The sequence below is a fragment of the Pipistrellus kuhlii genome, unplaced genomic scaffold, assembly GCF_014108245.1.
Source record: "Pipistrellus kuhlii isolate mPipKuh1 unplaced genomic scaffold, mPipKuh1.p scaffold_m20_p_5, whole genome shotgun sequence".
Classification (NCBI taxonomy): Eukaryota; Metazoa; Chordata; class Mammalia; order Chiroptera; family Vespertilionidae; genus Pipistrellus; species Pipistrellus kuhlii.
The window spans coordinates 69,642,789-69,663,570 of NW_023425551.1; positions in this window are offsets into that span (position 1 = coordinate 69,642,789).

Here is a 20,782-nt window from a genome sequence, read left to right on the forward strand (position 1 = left end):
ATTGATCCTATGCATCATAAAGACTGTAATAATAAGCAACCAGTCACAGTAAAAATCAAACTTAGAAATATATTCTTCTCATTCTTGCACTTTAAATAAAACAGCTATTTGCTGTTAAGCTATGCTCTGTCATTACTGCTCAAAACTGTATACTGAATAAGAAATAAGCTTGATATTCAACCTATTTTTCTTATAACAATAAATGAAAATATAATAATACCTCTATCTGAGAACAACTTTACTTCCCCAAGGATATTTGGGGGTGTGTGGAGACTTTCTGGCTATGCTACTGTCATCTAGTGAATGAAAACCAGGGTTGCTGCTAAACAGAACAGCACAAACAACAAACAATTATTCTGCCTAAATCAGCTATAGTGCAGGGCTTAAGAAGTCTGTATCTAGCAGCATGTCTGATAAACTGTATACAAAGTCTAAATTAATAAGTAATTAGATTTTATAAAAACACACTGCAAAATAACTCATATTCTTTGTTACAGATAGCTACACTTGGTCTTTAGCTAGAAATGGTTTATTCATGGTAGTCATATATTTGTTTTTGTTTATTAGTAGTAGCAGAAATGAAATAGACTATATGACTTTTAATAGTAAAATGGTTGATCAAATTATGATAGCACCACATCAGCCCTTAAAAGTGGATTAGATCTGTACTAAATTGGTGAGATTTCTATGATAGCACCTCTTCCTCACTTATGTTCTTGAAAAAAAAAACAACCCACCTTTAGATTTTTAACTAATTTTAGACTTACAGAAAATCTTTTAAATAATGCAGAGAATTTTCATATGTTCCTCAATCAGCTTTCCCTAATGCTAATTATATCTTACTTTACCACAGTACAATTATCAAAAACATGAAACAGATATTGGCATAATAATCTTAACTAAACCAAAGGTCAGCAAACTTCTTCTACAAAGAGCAAAATGATAAATATTCAAGGTTTTTCAGGCCATACCATCTCTGTTCTAACTACTCAACATAGGCACTAATGAGAGAAAGCAGCCACAATGTTTAAATGAATAAATGTGACTGTGTCCCAATAAAACTTTGTTTACAAAGACAGGCAGCAAAACAATTGAACCCTGAATTAAAGACCTTATTTAACCTCAACAATTAAGTAATGTGCTAGGAAAATGTCAGATTATCTGACATTTGTAAATGTAAGATTATCTTTTTATGGAAGAAACAAGGTTTGATGGAGACTTATGCACAAAGACAATCATGAACTAGATTTAAAATTTTTCAGCCAAGAAAGAGGGAATATGCTAATTGACTGCCACACCCTCAAAGATGGCAGCACCCACAGCCAAATGATGGCGGCGCCCAGTCCCCTCAGCCTTGTCAGGGTGGCAGACATGCAGCTGTTCCGTGCACCTGTTTCTGGAATCCCTCAGTCCTCTCAGCCCCCCAGCTGCCCAGGCATGGCCCGAGGTGCAGGCAAGCCTCAGATGGCGGCTTTCAAGATGCACAGGGCTGCCGAAGGATCTGATAACCAGGGCCAGCTGAGGCTTGCACTGCCAACAATGGCAGCAGCAGAAGTGTGATAGAATAAATCTTCCCCGGATCACCAGGTCACCTTCTGCCCTTGAGGGCTCCCAGATTATAAAAGGGGACAGGCTTGAGGGACACCCCTCCCTTCTCCAGTGCATGAATTTTCATACCCCGGCCTCTAGTATATTAATAAAAATATTTAATATTTGATCTTAATATTAAAAAGCACACAACTATGAAATGATTTAATTTTTAAACAATAATAATGCAATGTATATGGTAATGTAAATATTTAAATGTTTTTCATGTTTAGAAATGTATACATATATGTATATTTCAGTTACCTTTGAGTAACTGAGAAATTGTGGACTGGTAGGTGGGTTACTTTCATTTTTTATCTCTATATTTCTGTCTTTTCCTTTAAACCAGCTCATATTGGTATATATTTTATAATGTATAATTTCATGCAAGGCTTTTGTATCAATATATTGTAGTTTTGACCAAGAAAGTTTATGCCTACAAGTATGGGTAGATTGATGGGGAGAGTATCAGACAGGTGATAAAAGGAAAAAAAAAATCAGGAAGAGGGCAGCCAATTAGGGAACACGGGGTGAATTTTAACTTCAGTGGGAGGAAAGTCTAAATTCCTGGTGGATTTGGTCCAAGGAGGATTTTGAGGATCAATTAAACTCTATTTGAGGCTATTTAATGTTCATGAAGTGACAGCAAAGGTAGTCACCATGCATCTGAATCATGTAGTTGAAGGGAGTGCCCTGGACTGGTTATATTGCCTTTCAGCCAGATCCTTGTGCTTTATATAATGCTCTCCTTTATTTTCATCCCGGATGGACACATCTCCTACTCTTTTAGACTAAATTGAACAAATGCTTTGTCTTTTTTCCCTCTGGAAAATATGTTTGCATTATATTTGGTTTTATAAGACATGTCTAAGACAGGAAGTGGGAATGGGTAATTGACAATGAAGTTTACCAGGAGATGAGGTAAGTGAGAGGCAAATTCTCAGGTAATACAGTAGCAAGAAAAGGTTCAGGGTGAGTTTCTCTAAGCACTGAAATAGGACTCTAGGAAAAATAAACTGACTGGGAGTTGAACTTATATTCATAACGAAGTGGTTGGCAAACTCATTAGTCAACAGAGCCAAATATCAACAGTACAATGATTGAAATTTCTTTTGAGAGCTGAAAACCGACTTCTGTGCATGGGCCACGAAGTTTCAATCCCACTGTACATGCGCACCCACATGTGGTATTTTGTGGAAGAGCCACACTCAAGGGGCCAAAGTGCCACATGTGGTTCACAAGCCGCAGTTTGCAGACTACTGGCATAACGTAATAGGAAAGGTAGTGTTGCAGAAAAAGGATGCAGCTCTAAAACTTTGAAGGCAAGTGGTGGACCCCAAACGCTATTTCACCTTCTAAAAGGCAATTAGCTTCATCCTCTCAAGGTGACCTGTCTCTTCTTTCCCTCTTCATAGTACTCCCCACTTTGTGACTGAGGGCTTTAGTCCTCACAAGCTACTGTGTTATATTCATTCACCTGCCTCCTCCATACAGGTAGGATTTTCATTATTGGTAGGAAATTATTCACTACTAGGAGACTAAGGCAGTGGCCTGGTAGTCATTCCCTTTTAATGCTTTTGATACCTGTATATCTTCATGCACTGAGTGTTGCAATAATCCGGGCAAGGAAAAGGGCAGCCTTGATTTTTTAGATGACTTTGTCTTATTTTCATCGATTAATATTTTAGTGTTTCATCTGGGTTGGGGTTCTAATAAAAGAGATAGCTGTGTAATTTAGCACCTTATTAGAGAGTACATGACACATTAAAGATAGGCACAAATTATACTTATGACAAAATGAAATGTTTTGGTCACTGTCAATTTTGCTTGCTATTTCTAAAAATAAAAACATAAAGAGAGAGGAACTCTGAATGAACATAGAAAGGTTCCTATAACAGTAATGTAAAATATGAAGGGCACATGGAAATGACATGTGGAAACTTTATTGCTATATATTACTATTTATTAAATGATTAAATATTTCACTGAAGCTAAATCGAGTTGCAGTTCAGTTTCCTCTTAATACCCAAAAGTAACCTTATCATGACTTAGAGGTAACTTTCTCCAACTAACAAGATGAAAACTATGCTTAGCCTGAAAAACACTTTAAAACAAATGCCTTCTACTTTTTTATTCTAAATTCTTCTCAGAAAAGCACTCTCAAATGAGATTTTCAAAAGGAGGAATCATAAATAGAAGCAATGACAAGAGGTGTCTCTCCTTTAGTGTTTGCTGCCACTGTCTGACCTTCAAGCATATGGAGAGAATCTGGATTTGTGGTCTGTACCTTTTGACACCAACTATGCTGAACACATGCTCTTTCCAAAAATACTTCAGGGAACAGTTCTCTGAGTATCATTCATCAGCTGGTGCCACAATGATATCTCACTGCAAAGCAAAGTGAAAATTGTTGCTATGAGGTGGAGACTTGATAGAGAATAGGAAAAAAATTCAACCTCCCAGCTAATAATGGACGTTTGAAGGTACTTCTCCATGATACTGATATATTTCCTTATAATTCACGCACCAGACACTATAGGGAAACAAGCTTTGCAAATACAAGTTTTGAGGGGGTGGGGTGACCTATGATTTTTTCTTGGGACTTTGTCCTTTGTGTTTAGGTGATGCTTCTAGGGACAAAAGAAATCTGTTCAAACACATTTATGAAAATCAGTTTTAAAATCCTATTGTGGATTTCTATATGTATTCAATGCACATCGAGGAAACAGATTAAATAAACAATGGACAGATTATCAGTGGATAGAGTAAGAAAATAAAGTATTTTCTTTCTGTTTAAACCAAATATACAGGTTTGTCTTGAATGTATTGATAAGCTAGTGTGATGCATTCTTCAATATATTTCCTTTTTAAATAGTCATTATATACCTCTCCAAGTTAGAGATCAAGATTAAACAAGATTAAAGAGGTTGCCAATGAACCAATAGCTACTTCATAGTTGGAGTAGGACATGAACCCTGGTGAATTTGGTGCCTAAATCTTTAAAATGTTCATATAAACAGCAGGATGGCATAGAGGCTGATCTGTAAAACCTATTTTGGTTTTATAATAAGGAGATTCAGAGAATGCTTTGTCAAGAGACCAAACACAAGAGCAAGATAATATTAGTTCTAAATTTGAAAAAGATCTGAACATCAAAGAAAAATATAAGGCCCAATATCAGTATTCATAGTGTTGGGTTTTTCTTCCCGCTGTGATGGTTTTGCAACAAACTATGAAATTAGTAGAGATTACAACTGTTGTCTGGGTTCCCTTTTCCCCATTTGACTATACATACAGATTCCTTTTTACATACTCATCAATTACATTTGTAAATGGTGTTAAAATGCAAACAACTCTATCACATAGACATCAATTTCATTATTTCTTACAAAGGTGTCAACATTATATTAGATCCTTAAATGAAAATGTTAATAGAGAACTGTTGATTACATTTTGATTTTTTTCTGTAGTTCAAACTGTTGCTATAACTATTGAGTAGGCAGAGAGATGTGTATTTAATAGGAATGTTAATTTCATACTAGTTGATTGTTTCCATAAAAAAAAACTTATTCTCAAAACAAAATAACACAATACCTATCAAGGTCTAGCTTTGCAGTTGAATGTTTAATATAAATGGCAGTGATCCCATGTTAAGGGGGAAAACAGTGTTTTCAGACCTTTAGCCACTGTGGGAATGGTACATACAGAATAGCCAAAGAATAGCCAAAAATTCCATTTTTAAGTGACAATTCAGAATCTCCCTAAACAATTTAGAGTACTAAGCATTGTCTCTATTTTCTCAAAAATCCAAATTTTGATGTTTTAGAGGTCAACCAAAGATATTTCAAGTCTTTCTTAAAATCAACTTATTTTTCCTTTAAATTTGTAATTTACATTACTTTTATTTTTTTATGTTTCATTTTATTGTCTTTTGCTCAACCAGTCAAGTAATTATTCATTCTACCAGAATGATTAAGTTATTAAAAACTAGGAAATACTGAAAAATTGTCCCAGTTTAGAGGAGCCCAAGGATATGACAACTTGAATGGAATCCTTGGACAGAAAAACAGACTTTAGGTAAAAAACAAATGTAATATGGTAATTTGAATGGAATCCTGGGACAGAAAAACGGACTTTAGGTAAAAAACAAAAAAAAAAGGGAAAGGAAGTATGGAACTTAGTTAACAATGATGCATTAATATTGGTTCATTATTTGTGATAACTGACAACAGTAATGTAAGATGCCACACAATGGGGAAAACTGAGTGTGGGGTATACAGCGCTTTAGATTCTCTTTACAACTTTTTTATGTCTAGAACTATTTTAAAATTAAAATTTAATTGTAAAAATAAAGAATGACAAGTCCAAATGTAGAGGGAGAATTAGCAGTATCTATTGTTCATAATATCTCATTAGGTAAAGCAGAACTAAAACATGTAGAAAATAAATTATTTTACATGAGAAACTAAAAAAGAAGTTGTAATATTTTTTTTCCTCTTCTATAAGCAACCCTCTCTGCATTCTTTCAAATTATGTTGCTTCTCAAACCATGCTGCTGACTCAGGGAAAATATGGCACATGTTTAATTTTTTTCCTCTCACCACAGAGATGACTGGGTAATGATCCAATCATTAAAATTGCCTCATGAGGGATGGTTTGCACATTAAATGTTCCTCAGATGGATGTCAGACTAGGTGGGGTCAAGTGGGTCAAGAGTGGAGATAAAGTGCTATGTGCAAGTCATTTTCAAAGGCTCAGAATAATCAGGAGACAGCTCTAAGAGGCTGAGTTAGCAAGGCTATTCTATCTTCTCATCCTCACAATAAACAGGTGAGAACACACATTTTCAACCTAAAACAAGCAAACAAACAAAAAAACTGGCAAGTAAAATGGCCACTTAACCTGTTTTTTAAATCCTCACCCAAAGATTTTTTTTTAATTATTACTGATTTGAGAGAGAGAGAGGGAGAGGGAGAGGGAGAGGGAGAGGGAGAGGGAGAGGGGGAAAAATCAGTGTGAGAGAAACATCAATCAGTTGCCCTGACTGGGGATCAGCCTGGAAACCTAGGCATATGTCCTGACTGGGAATCGAGCCTGCTCGGGCTAACCTTTTAAAACATTATATATATGGAAAGTGTTTTGGGAAGCATTGTTTCTGGTGGCAGTCACCTGAACTAGATATTTCCCAAACATTTTTTTTTGTTTGTTTGTTTGTTTTTGTTTGTTTGTTTTTTTGCAGAAACCAATATTCTGAGTAAGAGAATATAGGAAAAGAGCTAAGCCAGATTTTACTCATGTACTACTCAGGATCATTCTTAACTTTTTTCTTCTTAAAAGAGATGAGTCCACACTAATCTATCTCACTTAATTTAAAAGAACATCATATTACTTATACAAGTGTAAGAGCCAAATGAAACATAGGCAAGGTTATTTCTGATCCCTTCTGATCTTCTGCAGACAGATAAGAATAATGTCTGGGGCATATTCTTAGGAGGATCCAAGATGGCTGCGCCCAGGTAAACACCTAGCCGCAGCCGCACACAATTTCAATAAAATACAACTAAAATATAAAATGGACATTACCCAGAACTACAGGAAAGTCGACTGACTGGAAATTCTACAACAAGAAGCAAGGAGAAAACCAGAAGGAAGTGCAGAGGAGCTGTAAAAGCCTAAGGTACAGAGACATGTGGCGCGCGGAGAGGACGGAGCTGGAGAGGAGGGAGGCCGAGTGCCTGGCTGGCGTTCCCTGGCGGGAAGGAGATAAAACTCCGACTGTGTTGGGCCCCAGTTCTGACTGCTCTGAACCCCAGTTCTAGGCCAGACCCCGGGGCCCCAGGCTTATCCATAGGGAGCTGGGCTATAAGGCGGAACCCCGGGGGAGTGGCGAAAGGAGGTCCCGGCAGCACGCACATTGCGCGCAGAGAAGGGACGGTCGGCTGTGCCGCGGGATTGCCCTGGCCGGAAGGAGACTGGGGCTCCAGTCTGCTCTGAACACCACCTCCAACTCCACTTCCAACTGAACTGAACCCCAATACCGGGCTCATTGGGGGAGAGCATAGACTGTTAGGCAGCAGGCGAAAATTGAGGGCACCTATCTCTCAGAGGTGCTTTGCAGTGAGTACTGAAGGACCCTGAGAGGCAGGAGCCACATAGGGCGGGGCTGACAGAAGCCAAGGCTGTAGGCTCCACCCAGAAATCCCGTCCCATCTGTAACTGCGAAATGCGACGACGAAATAGATCACAAACGAAAGAAATGGAGGACAAAAAGCGACTGGATATAGAGTTCAAATCAACGCTTATAAGGTTTTTCAAGAATTTCCTAGAAAAGATGGATAAGACCTATCAGTATATGAAAAGAGATCAACTAGAATTAATAAGGAGTCAACAAGAAATGATAAGGGATCAACAAGAAATGATAAGGGATCAACAAGAAATACAGAATACATTGTCTGAAATAAAAAATATTATACAGAGTCCTAAAAACAGAATGGAAGATCGCAAGAATCAAGTCAAAGATTTAGAACATAATGAACCAGAAGACACTCTTCCACAGAAGCTAGAAGGCAAGAGAATCCAGAAAATTGAAGATAATGTAAGAAACCTCTGGGACAACTTCAAGCGAACCAACATCAGAATTATGGGGTCCCAGAAGATGAGAGAGAGCAAGATATCGAAAACATACTGAAAGAAATAGTGACAGAAAACTTCCCCCACCTGGTGAAAGAATTAGACTTACAAGTCCAGGAAGTGCATAGAACTCCAAACAAAAGAAATCCAAAGAGGACCACACCAAGACACATCATAATTAAAATTCCAAGAGCAAACGACAAAGAGAGAATATTAAAATCAGCAAGAGCAAAGAAGGTAGTTACCTATAAAGGATCACCTATACGATTGTCAGCTGACTTCTCAACAGAAACCATGCAGGCCAGACGGGTATGGCAAGAAATATTCAAGGTGATGAATAGTAAGAACCTACAGCCAAAGATAATCTATCCAGCAAAGCTATCACTCAGAATCGAAGGTCAGATAAAGAGCTTCACTAATAAAAAAAAGCTAAAGGAGTTCATTAACACCAAACCAGAATTATATGAATTGCTGAAGGGGGTTCTTTCAGAAGAGAAAGTAAATAAAGATAAAAATTATGAACAACAAATACGTAACTATCAACAAGTGAATCTAAAAACCAAGGAAATTTTAAAAAATCTGATGAACAATATTAACTGTTGAATATAATAGAATCAGAGCTATGAAAGGGGAGTGAACTGACGATTCTTGGGGAAAAGGGGAGAGGGGGATGTGGGAAGAGACTGAACATAAACTGTGCACCTATGGATGAGGACAATGGGGAGTGGGGAAAGGGCAGAGGGTGGGGTGGGAACCTGGTGGAGGAGAGCAATGGTGGTGGTGGGGGGAAGGAACATTTGTAATAATATGAACAATAAAAACTTATTAAAAAAAAAAAAAAAAGAATAATGTCTGATGTCCACAGCCCCCTAATTCTGTTTTCTTTGCCTTTTGTTCAAGCATTACCCTTCACTACTCCACATTCCCAAATTCACCTGTCAGCAACACCTAACATTTTTCTCTTGGTTTCTTGCCAGCGTCAGGACAACTTATGTAAACCAGATAATAACCCGTGATGTGTTTTTCCCTCATAATGCCTTTCAGTTCTGTGGGAGCAAGTCAGACCATATCTCACACAGTGGATTGAAATTTTCATGAAAGCAATTTTCTTTTGTATTATAACATTTCCAAAAGTGATATTGTACAGCGACCTAAAACCCATAATGATCAATCAAGTAAAGAGACACCTGGCATTTTGATTTATAGCATCCCCAATTCAGGTATTCAAAATCCATGTTCATTAATTGCTCCGATATTTTTATAAGTAAACTAAAGGCCTGGTGCATGAAATTTGCACATGGATAAGGCCCCTAGGCCTTGTCACCCATCAGGGTAGATCAGACTGCTGGTCAGGGCCTTCCTTCATTCCATACCACCCCCTTGTGGTCAGTGCATATTATAGCAAGCAATCAAACTCCCAGTCTCCTAGTTGAATTCCGAGAAATTATATACATTTAATATGGCGCATATAGGAAAATTATAAACCATATCTGTATCCAACTCCAGGGGTTTGTAATCCTTATTTTGCCTATTAGTCCCCTGGGGGAGCTTATTCATAATATAGATACTTTGGACCCATTCCTAGTGATTTTGATTAGGTTTGGGTGGAGTGGAGAAATCAGAATGTTAACAAGCACTCCCGGAAAATGAAGCAGATGGTCAATGGAATGGGCTTTGGCAATACCTCCGTTCTCTCTGATGTGCACGTTAGACCTAAGGTAAAAGAAAATTCAAAATATTTCCCAAAGAATTTGTATTTTAGGCCATAATGCAATAAGAAAAATCATACTTATTCCTCCCTGTGAACAACTATTAAAATTGGAGAAAAAATACCCCCCAAATGCATTTGTTCAGAGATCTGATAGCAAGTAAAGTTAGAGCTATGAACACAGAGACGGGAAAAAAAAATGAAAAAACCTTATTAGACCCTTATTTTTTCCCTGAAAGCAAATTTTGGGACGATGAAGCAAGGGAGCAGGGTCCCATCCAGATCCTGCAATAGAGGGCTACTGGACATAGTGACGCTGAAGGGACAGGGCAATATGGGGCCGAGTTCAAGGAACAAGGGTGCTATTCATAAAAATAAAAATAAAATATCCCCAGAAATCTGTATAGGGTCTCTTTTAGAATTTTCATAGCAAAAGGCTGCCTATCTATAGCAACAAACTCTGAAAAGCTAATGCAGACTACCTGGAGGATGGAAGCCAAATGGTTCCCAGACACAGAGAATAAAGAAGGTTCCTCTCCATGCAGCCAGAGTGCAGACTGAGTGGCAGTCACCTAAGGCATTCGGTGAGGATCCCAGAGGAACCGGGCCTGACATTACAGCTGAACTAGTGCAGAGTGAAGGACACTCATGACCCACTTGAGGAATCTCTTTGACCACCCACATAAACATTAGAAACAGATCTCAAATGGATCAAACACATCCCAGTAACTTCTGCCAGTCTCTGTGCTATTGGCTGTAGAATGTAAACTTTCCTCCCGGGCCCTGCTAGAGATTATATTATTATACATAATTTTCTCTAATAAAATTCTTTCTCCTTTAAGTAGCTAGAATTAATTATATTTCTGACACCAATAAATCTGTTGTGATATGTACACAAAGCTCATTTCCTGTCCTTAAACCTGTTAACCGGGAGTTCCCTTTTTAATGACGCAGCCTGTAATGGGCGCGTACTCTTTCACTAGGACGTGTCAGTACGTCACGCCCGGAGGACGTAATTTCATATTTTTTTTATTTATACTTAATGAAAATAAATGAAATATATATTTTTTCATTTATTTATATATATAAAGCACAAAGGAAAATACAAAATTACAAAAAAAAATAGAAAAGAATACCGACAAAAAAAAAATGGACACGTCGAATTAAAAAATTATAAATTTTACAAACAATGATAAAGATTACAAAAAATAGCCGAAACCGGTTTGGCTCAGTGGATAGAACGTCGGCCTTCGGACCTAAAGGTCCTAGGTTCGATTCTGGTCAAGGGCATGTACCTTGGTTGCTGGCACATCCCCAGTGGGGGGTGTGCAAGAGGCAGCTGATTGATGTTTCTCTCTCATCTCATCGATATTTCTAACTCTCTACCCCTCCCCTTTCCTTCCTCTCTGTAAAAAAATCAATAAAATATAAATTAAAAAAAAGATTACAAAAAATATATACCGTCCCTCTCGGGGCGCAACATATATTTCAAGGACGTATTCATACGTCCTACCCATTCCCAATATTGTTTACGTTTGAAGTATTTATAGGTCCCGCTCGGTTAACAGGTTAACTCTATGCCGCTGCTATTTCACCTGCCTCTGGTACTGTACTGTGAATGTGTCATGCTTTCTCATACATTTGAGCGCTCACCTATACCATTCCTCACCGAACACCTTTCAGTCCGGATGATGTCTATTCATGGAGCTGTTATCTCTTCTTTAGACCGTGTAGTGGCTTTCCTCACTGTCTTTTCACAGCACTGCTTCTAGATGACTCTTTTGGCATGTATTAACGATTTATAAGATGCCTTCCTCAAGAGCGCCTCAAGGTGTAAAGAGATGCCTTATGCTTTCTCTAGTATCTCTGACAATAAAGCTAAACTGAAACCGAGGACTTTTTTTTAAATAGAGTTGCCCAGGCCATGGTATTTTATGGAAGAGCCAGACTCAAGGGGCCAAAAGAGCCACAGTGGCTTGCAAGCCACTGTTTGCTGACCACTGACCCAAAGGATTCATACCCCTCACCCTTGTTTCCCCCAAAGCACACAATTCTCTAATGTTTTCCAGAAATTCCAGAAAGAGATAAATACATAAATAATCTTGATTACTATAGCCTAAAAACTACTGAGAAAAAAACAAAACAGTTAACAAAAATCTCAGTGAAAAGAGTCTTCAGAATGGAAAATAGTTAATTTACCTTTTCAGTCTTCAGATCTTTGACTCTTCATCTATAAGAATATTTTTCCCACATTGCACAGAAATTTTAAAGTTATACTTTTAAATATGTCATATCCAAGTCCTAAAAATGCCTATAATTGAGGTTTTAGACAGAACAAGCCTATTATCAAAATTAGAACTAGAAATCATTTCAACACTAATAAACACCCATCCAGCTGAATATTTTGACATAGATTTCCTGGTGGAGACTGCATGTTCAACGCTGAATTCATTTCGTTCTTTAAAAACATAAGCTTTTCTCATTTATTTATGATGCTTCAAGTCAGCCAGTTCTAAATAGGGACATTTTAATTACTTTTTTTTCTCTCCCTGCATTCAAACAGTTGCCAAGCCAGATTATAATATTCACAGTAGCTTGCCATTAATTTGACTTTTTCTCATTTCCACTGACATGATCTATCTGAGTCACTGAAGTCTTCGTTAATGTTCAGTGAACTTCTATGCAACATTAAATTCAACTATGAAAGTGAACTCTTCTTGAATGTAGAATGTTATAACATTCAGTGTGTAATGTCATTAACAAAAACTAATTTTTATAACATCGGTTTATTTACAAAACTGTAAAGATTTGTACAAAGCTGTTAGATTCCATGAGTTATATGTTATATGACAATATTGTTGTTACATGAAATGTCTTTATCATACTGGGTAGCACTAAGCTTGTCTTTCTTTATAAATGGGTATTTCCATTCTCAAAGAAAAAAAATATAAAAGCAGTTGTTAGCTGAGTTTTAAAGTCTGGATTCAATATTCCAATATTATGTAAAATTAGATAATTGTCCCTGTAAAATCAGAAAGACTGCATAATAATAGTCCAATTTATCAAAAACATACCACAGTTTAAATGTATTTACACCTACTATACATAAAAGAACATTGAAATATGTAAAAAGAAAAATTAAATGAGTTAAATGGCAATAAAAAAACACACACCATAAATCAAAGCTTACTGCCCTGCCTTGCCACACTGTTTTGGCTTCTCTGATACCAACACGAGTTCTATATATATATATATATTTTTGTCCTTCCCTTCTCTTTTTGTATTTCTCCATTCCAGAACTTCTTTATGTTCCAAAAAAGTATAACATAGCTAATCCAATAATGCAGGGGATGTTAAACAAATAGTAGCTACAATTTAAAAATGATGATGTGATATATGGATGATAAATAAGCATATGAAAAGATGCTCAACATAATGTTATTGGGGTACAAAAATTACAATAATAATAATATACTACTAGTCACCTATTAGAATGGCTGAAATCCAAAATATTGATAGCACCTAGTACTGGTGAGGATGTAATTCAATAAGAACTCTCATTCAGCCGAAACCGGTTTGGCCCAGTGGAGAGAGCATCGGCCTGCGGACTGAAAGGTCCCAGGTTCAAGGGCATGTACCTTGGTTGTGGGCACATCCCCAGTAGGAGGTGTGCAAGAGGCAGCTGACCGATGATTCTCCCTCATTGATGTTTCTAACTCTCTATCTCTCTCCCTCTTCCTCTCTGTAAAAAATCAATAAAAAATATATATTTTTTTAAAGAAAGAACTCTCATTCAATGCTATTAGGAATGCAAAATAGAACAGGTACACTGGAAAACAATTAGAAGTTTCTTTTTTTTCTTTTTAAATTCAATATATTTTATTGATTTTTTACAGAGAGGAAGGGAGAGAGATAGAAACGTCAATGAGAGAGAAACATCGACCAGCTGCCTCTTGCACACCCACTACTGGGGATGTGCTCACAACCAATGTACATGCCCCTGACCAGAATCGAAACTGGGACCTTTCAGTCTGCAGACCGACGCTCTACCACTGAGCCAAATCGGTTTTGGCCAATCAGAAGTTTCTTACAAAAATAAACATAGTTTTACAATGTGATCTATCAATTATATAAAATTTTGCTATTTACCAAAATGAGCTGAAAACATACATGCACATAAATACCTATACATAAGTGTTTATAGAAATTTTATTCATAATTACTAAAAATTGGAAGCAACCATGGTATCCTTCAATAAGTGATTAACTATGGTACATCTATGTAGTGCAGTGGTTGGCAAACTCATTAGTCAACAGAGCCAAATATCAACACTACAATTGAAATTTCTTTTGAGAGCTAAATTTTTAAAACTTAAACTTCTTCCAACACCACCTCTTCAAAATAGACTCGCCCAGGCTGTGGTGTTTTGTAGAAGAGCCACACTTACAGGGCCAAAGAGCCATATATGGCTTGCGAGCCTCAGTTTGCCAACCACAGATGTAGTGGAATATTATTCTGTGAAGCAAAATTTTCTATTGTATGAAAAGACACAAAAGAACCTTACATAAAGAGAGTCCGCTTGAAAAGGCTTCATACTGTATGACTTCAACTATGTGACATTCTAGTAAAAGCAAAGCTACATGTCTGGTTGCCAGAGGCTGAGGGTGAGAGAAGAGATTGATTAATTAATTAATTAACTAATTAATTAATTAATTAATTCTTGTAGAGCTGCATACAGTGAGCCCTAAGGTAAACTATGGACTTTAGTTACTAATAATGTATCAATATTCATTCACCATTTATAACAAATATGCCACACCAATGCAAGATTTTAATAATAAGGGAAATGATGAAAAAAGAGAGTGAGGAAGAGGGAGTATGGGAATTCTCTGTACTTTCTGTTCAATTTTCTATAAGCCTAAATTGCTCAATGAAATAAAGCCTATTAATTTAAGCAATCATGATATACTAGAGGCCCGATGCACAAGGATTCATGCAAGAATCGGCCTTCCTTTCCCTGGCTGTCAGCACTGCCTTCTCTCCAGCCTAGATTCGCCTTTCTGCCTTTCCACACTGCCCAGAGGCCCAGAACAGCCAGAGGCAGGGCAGAACGCTAGGTGCCTGTGTATGCATATTAACCCACCATCTTTGCTGGGTTGATTTGCATACTCACTCCTGATTGGCTGGTGGTCAATTTGCATCTTACTCTTATTAGTGCAAATTTGATAATGTTGGTAATGATAATGACAGCTAATGTGTAACATGATTCTATATTATGGGCTAAGAAATTTAAGTGTATGTTATTATTCTCCTGTTATAGACGATACAAACATTACCAAAGGCCATAAACTAGTAGTTGGGAAAGCCTGGAATTAAACCACATCTGTCTTTATCAAAACTCTGTATACTTTTAATCCTATAAAAGCCTATCACACTTATTGATAGTATTTTTTTACTGACCTGCTAAAATCAATATCCTTAATAACTAAAGTACACAAGATATTAGACTAAAAGTACCTAAAGTGAGCTTTATCTTTTTCTCTTATATCCCATATCTGGGCATCCATCAAAATAAAACCTTCAGGCTAACAGCTGTTTTTAACTCACTTTATCTCCTAGAATTCTTGCCTTCTTTTTGTTTTTATCCTTTGTACATTTCTTTTTATTATAACTTCTCAAATATAGATAGATGATAGGTGTTACATTATTATTATTGATACATACAAAGCTTCGAAGTCACCCAGTCTATTGTATTTTGAAAGAAATATACAAAGGACTAAAAACACCTATGTTTTTATCAGTTACGATAGCAGAAATCACATTTAAATACTAATATGGAACAAATACTCTGCCAAAACATAATGAGATAGATATTCACATTTAACACATGAAAAAATGAGGCTCACAGAATTCAATTCATCATATGTGTAAATATGCAAGTTAGGAATTAAACTCAATCTATATAACTTCAAATCTCATGCTCTTTCTGCTATACTAAATAATTCACCAATTAAAAATCCATTAATAAGGTACAATTAATCTGGTCCACTAACAGACTATGTGAATCCTAGAATCATTTGATTTAACAAGCATTTTTTTAGTCCCTTCAGTGGGCCAGGTGCTGTGTAAGATAAGAATATAATAAATGCAGTTTCTGCCCTCCAGGTGCTCACACTATCTAGCAGGAGTGAGCCCATGACTGGAATCTACTAAAAGAGGAAACAGATTAAAAGCATAGTGTCAGTAAAAGGAAAAAAAATTAATCAATTAATTAAAATGTAAAGCTTAGTTAACTAGAAATTTAATAGCCCTGAGATCTATAAAACTTTAAGCAGGAAGAGTCATTCTGAACAAACCTTAAAGCAGAAAAGAGAAGATAGAGGTGTCCCTTTAGTTTACATTCTTGAGCACAGAGAAATAAAGAGCAGGAATCAGACAGCAATAAGTGCCAGATCCGAAGCGGAGACCTTGAACATCATCAGCATGAGTACACAGGATTTCCCCGATCTGGGTGGCTAATTCCAGTCAGTGAGGTTAATAGTCCATAATACGTCCTCCAGTCTATATGTCACAAAATTATGAACAACAGCAGAAAGAAAATAAAAATTTCAGAAAATGAAAAATTGATCTTTTCAATCCAAGAAAATACTGAATAGTTACAAACGAAATGGCTAGAGAGAGAGGTAAATGGAAACCTCTCAGCTATAAAACTGCCATTCTTTATCCAACACATATAGCAGCCTTTAGAACTATAAATTGGTTCTGACTGAAAGATGAATTGTCTTAACCAAAACCAGCCACTCTGTTCTTCACTAACTCGATTCTATCCAAATAATGCCTGGACAGCTGAGAGGCCAGAGGAGGCTTTAAATGCTGGAAATAAAACATGCAGCCGACATAAACTATGAGCACTGGGAGCTACACCAGAGACTGCCAACAAAAATGGGCCAGTGGGGTTGCTTTAGAACAGTAGAGTCTGTTTTATAGTTTTGACACAGTTGCTGGGTACAAAGGTTTTGGGGTGTGTATGTGTGTGTGTGTGTGTGTGCGCGCGTGCGCGTGTGGTTGTTGTTTTAAGATACTTTAATGTAATTTTTCTCCCCGGTTAAAGAATATTTTCAGCTATTTTTAGTCCTCGATTACCTTTGGGGAAAATTTTCCCTCTCTTTCATTTGAGAGGATGGTTCCTTCCAGGCAATAATGAGGTCAACTCCGAGAACATAACCAGAATTCTGACTCATGATGCTCACATGTGAGGGCTCACTGGGCCCCAGGTGCTCAGGAGAATTGTGCCCATTTGCACAACTCCAGTTCCAAAGAGACAGAAAGGGCTTTCAGGTCAGACGATGGGAAGCTGGTGGGCATTTGGCCGAGGACCTTTCAACAAAGATTTCTTGGGCATTGTTAAACATTTCACTGGGGTGATTGAAACTCTAGTACACTTTGCTGCTAACCCACAGCTTTCCCCAGAGGTGTTGCAAATCCCCCTCTCTTCCTTTCCAAAATCATAAATGCAGGGCACCCATTTCTGGTATCTTTTACATATGAAACTCACCATTTACATGAGAGACAGGTGAGAGGAGTAGGAAGAGAATAGTACTGGAGATGTGAAGACCTAAACTCTGGTCTTATCTCCACCACTTCTGCAGAGGCCTGCTGCAAAGCTGCCCTTTACTGCGACAGAGGAATGAGGTACTAAGTGACAGAAACGTATCAATGAAAAGACATGAATAGGGATTGAGAGTCGTCATCTCAAGTGAGATTTGTGACTGCGTAGAATTTCTTCTATTCCCATAAAATGAGGAGAAACAGAATTTCAAGGTGCTGCCCACTTCCCTAATGACAGTTACCTACTCCTAAGGCTATCCCAAGGATCAGAGGGTCAATACATGTAAGCCATATACATTTTGTAATGAAAAATTCTTAATGGATTCAATTCAGTTATTGCAACAGCAAATTTAAAACCAAAATATGGTTAATAGAATTATATTATAGTAATATGACAACTTTATGGTTATTATTATTAAACTAAAGCCCTGGTACATGAAATCATACACAGGTGAGATCTGATCTTGCACAACTGGGGTAGGGGTGAAGGGCTGAATGGGGAGGAGGGGCCAGAGGCAGTTAGCCAGCTGTCCCCACTCCCTGATCAAATTCTCAGTGGAGGGAACAATTTGCATATTAGCCTTTTATTATAAGGATATTTTTTAAATCTATGATCATGATAATCTCTGATTTTCACAAATTCTGATAATGTACAAATGTATTTCCTAAATGTAACTCCAAAAATGGGCATGTGTAATGTTAAAGAGAAATGGAATGGAGGGCACAATTTGAATATACCCCTAAACTGTATACTTCTAGCCACATAAGCAAAATTTACAAGTGTCCTGATTTCACCAAAATGCTGACTCTGACTATATTAAAGCTTAAACTTTCTTAATGTCAGTGTTACCTTATAGCTTCCTAGTTAATCAACTACAATCAAGTAAACTTCCACAGTACTACTAACAAAATGGAAGTTACTAGTAACCAGCTGCAAGTCAAAAACCAGCAATGTTCTTTCTCATTCATAAACTGAGCTATCAACACTGAGGATTGAGCTTCTATACTGTTTTCAGTTTTAAATTCCCCTCTTTCCGAACAGTTTGCTTCTTGCTCAATAAAATATTCGTATCAAGTAAAGTTCTCTAAAATTTTTTACAGTTACTAAATTCTTTATAACTAGAGGCGGATGAGATAGGCCAGGACCTGGAGAACTGCGGTGACTATGATGGTAGAAAAGTGTGCAGACCACAGCAAACCCCACCTTTACAAACCTGATCCATATGTGAATATCCTGTTTCATTTATTTAAAAATCGCGATGCTAATGGCTCCATATTTGAGTTTTAATAGGTTTTGAGATTTCACTATCTTCAGTAGAACGGCTTTGTACGCTCCCACCGAAAACCAGATATAATAATAAATTAGTTTGTTTTTCTTTAAATCTTGCAAAATTTCTATCCTTGAATAGGCAGTCTACCTTTGTTCACTTTTCACTAACAGTTACAGAATTTTTCAGTTTCAGCCGCCAGGGGTATTTTAATTTGTTGTTTGGTTTATAAGGTCTTTTTTTTTGGCCTGTGCAGTTTGCCATCTTTTCTCAATGATGAACACGCCAACATGTCATCAAAGGACATATGCCTTTTATATATTTCAATTACTAGTATGTTTTTCCTTGATACATTTCCAATTTTAAATAAAAGCCTGTAATAGTATAACATTATAGACTATTACGAATATAACTAGCACTTTCCTCCTCCCCACCTTTCTGAAAGAGTATAACTACCTTAAAGGGCAACTATCCTAATCCCTACTGGAAACTTAAGTCCTACCTGCAAATCCCTCTAACCAGTCATCTAATTTAGCTTTGGAAAGCTTTAAACAAAAATCTCTAGTTTCAAAAATGGAACATATTAAACTATGGTTGTTGTAAAAACTTCTGCTTTCATAACTTAAAATCGTTTGTCTCTGTATTTTGCAAAATAAAGACTATTAAAATGGTGACTTTTTATCTTAGAAAAGTGGTCTTCAGTGATTTTTTCAAGTTAAGAATTTGAACTAGAGGAGAGGTACTTGGAAGGACTCAGTTTGCAGAAAGAAAACAAGTGCCAGTGAACACTGGATTGATCTAGGAAAGCATCACGCACTTGATTTCCTGACATGATGCGACTGTTGAGTGCCTCACCTTTTATCCACCACAGGTGGATTGCAGGGCAAGAGAGAAGACATAAATTAGAGGAGATTTTCCTGTTCTTGGGCAGGCAACAATGTATTCAATCTCTAATTTATATTTATGAATTTTTGGAATACCCTAAAACTCTATTATCCCCAAAAGCCCCATTAAATATTTACTAAGTAAATACTGGTATTTATAGTATGGTATTTGAGAACTTGCTACCTAGTAAATACACTTGTATTTTATTTTTGAAAAATTAAACACAAACTTGAACTAATGTAAGCAAGTACTAGATTCTGTGTTTGTAAAACAGATATAGTTTCTGCCTTCTGAACGGATGAAGCAGATATTAAGGAAAGAAAACACACACACAACATTACAGTGTAGTAAATTCTCTGAAGGAAAAATGAAGGGAAATATGGGAACCATTGACAGTGGGTAACAATCTATTCAAACAGATAAGAAAACATTCCAAGTGTCAACATAAGAAACATACAAACCTGTGTAGCATTTTTATAAGAGCTCATTTGAGAAAAATTTGATGACAATTGCCAGGAAGTAACATTCCCAAATGTTCTGAAGAATAACTGTTTACATTTCTTTTATGTATTTGTAATTAAAGAGGGAATTTAAGAAAGATTACATGGAGGTGGGAGAAAGCCAGGTGGGGATTAGATTCCAGGATAGTCAGAAATATAACTCCACAATAATAAGGCCTCTTACCGCTTCTCATCCTCACATGGTTGCCTTCAGAAATGCTTATTCCAGCAGTGCCCCAAGAATCCCACTCCCATTAGCAATGAAAAAATCCAATTCCCCCGTAACAGATACATAAGAATAATGGAAAAGGCTTGCTTAACATTTCATCACCTTAAAAAGTTGTAGTCCTGGGACTTGACTACCCACCATGACCTGACCAGTTAGGATTTAATGATCAGATCACCCTGTGTGGTTACTTTCCCTAAAACTTCCTTTTCTTCCACAATTCCCCATTTGGGTCATAAGTCAGTCCAAAAGATGACCAACCTATTAGTCTAATAGTTTGTATGATCTCACAGCATAGAAAGACTCATTCCTAGGCAATCCCAGTATTAAGGTCAACTTGTTGAAATGTGGACCTCTGACGATGTGACAA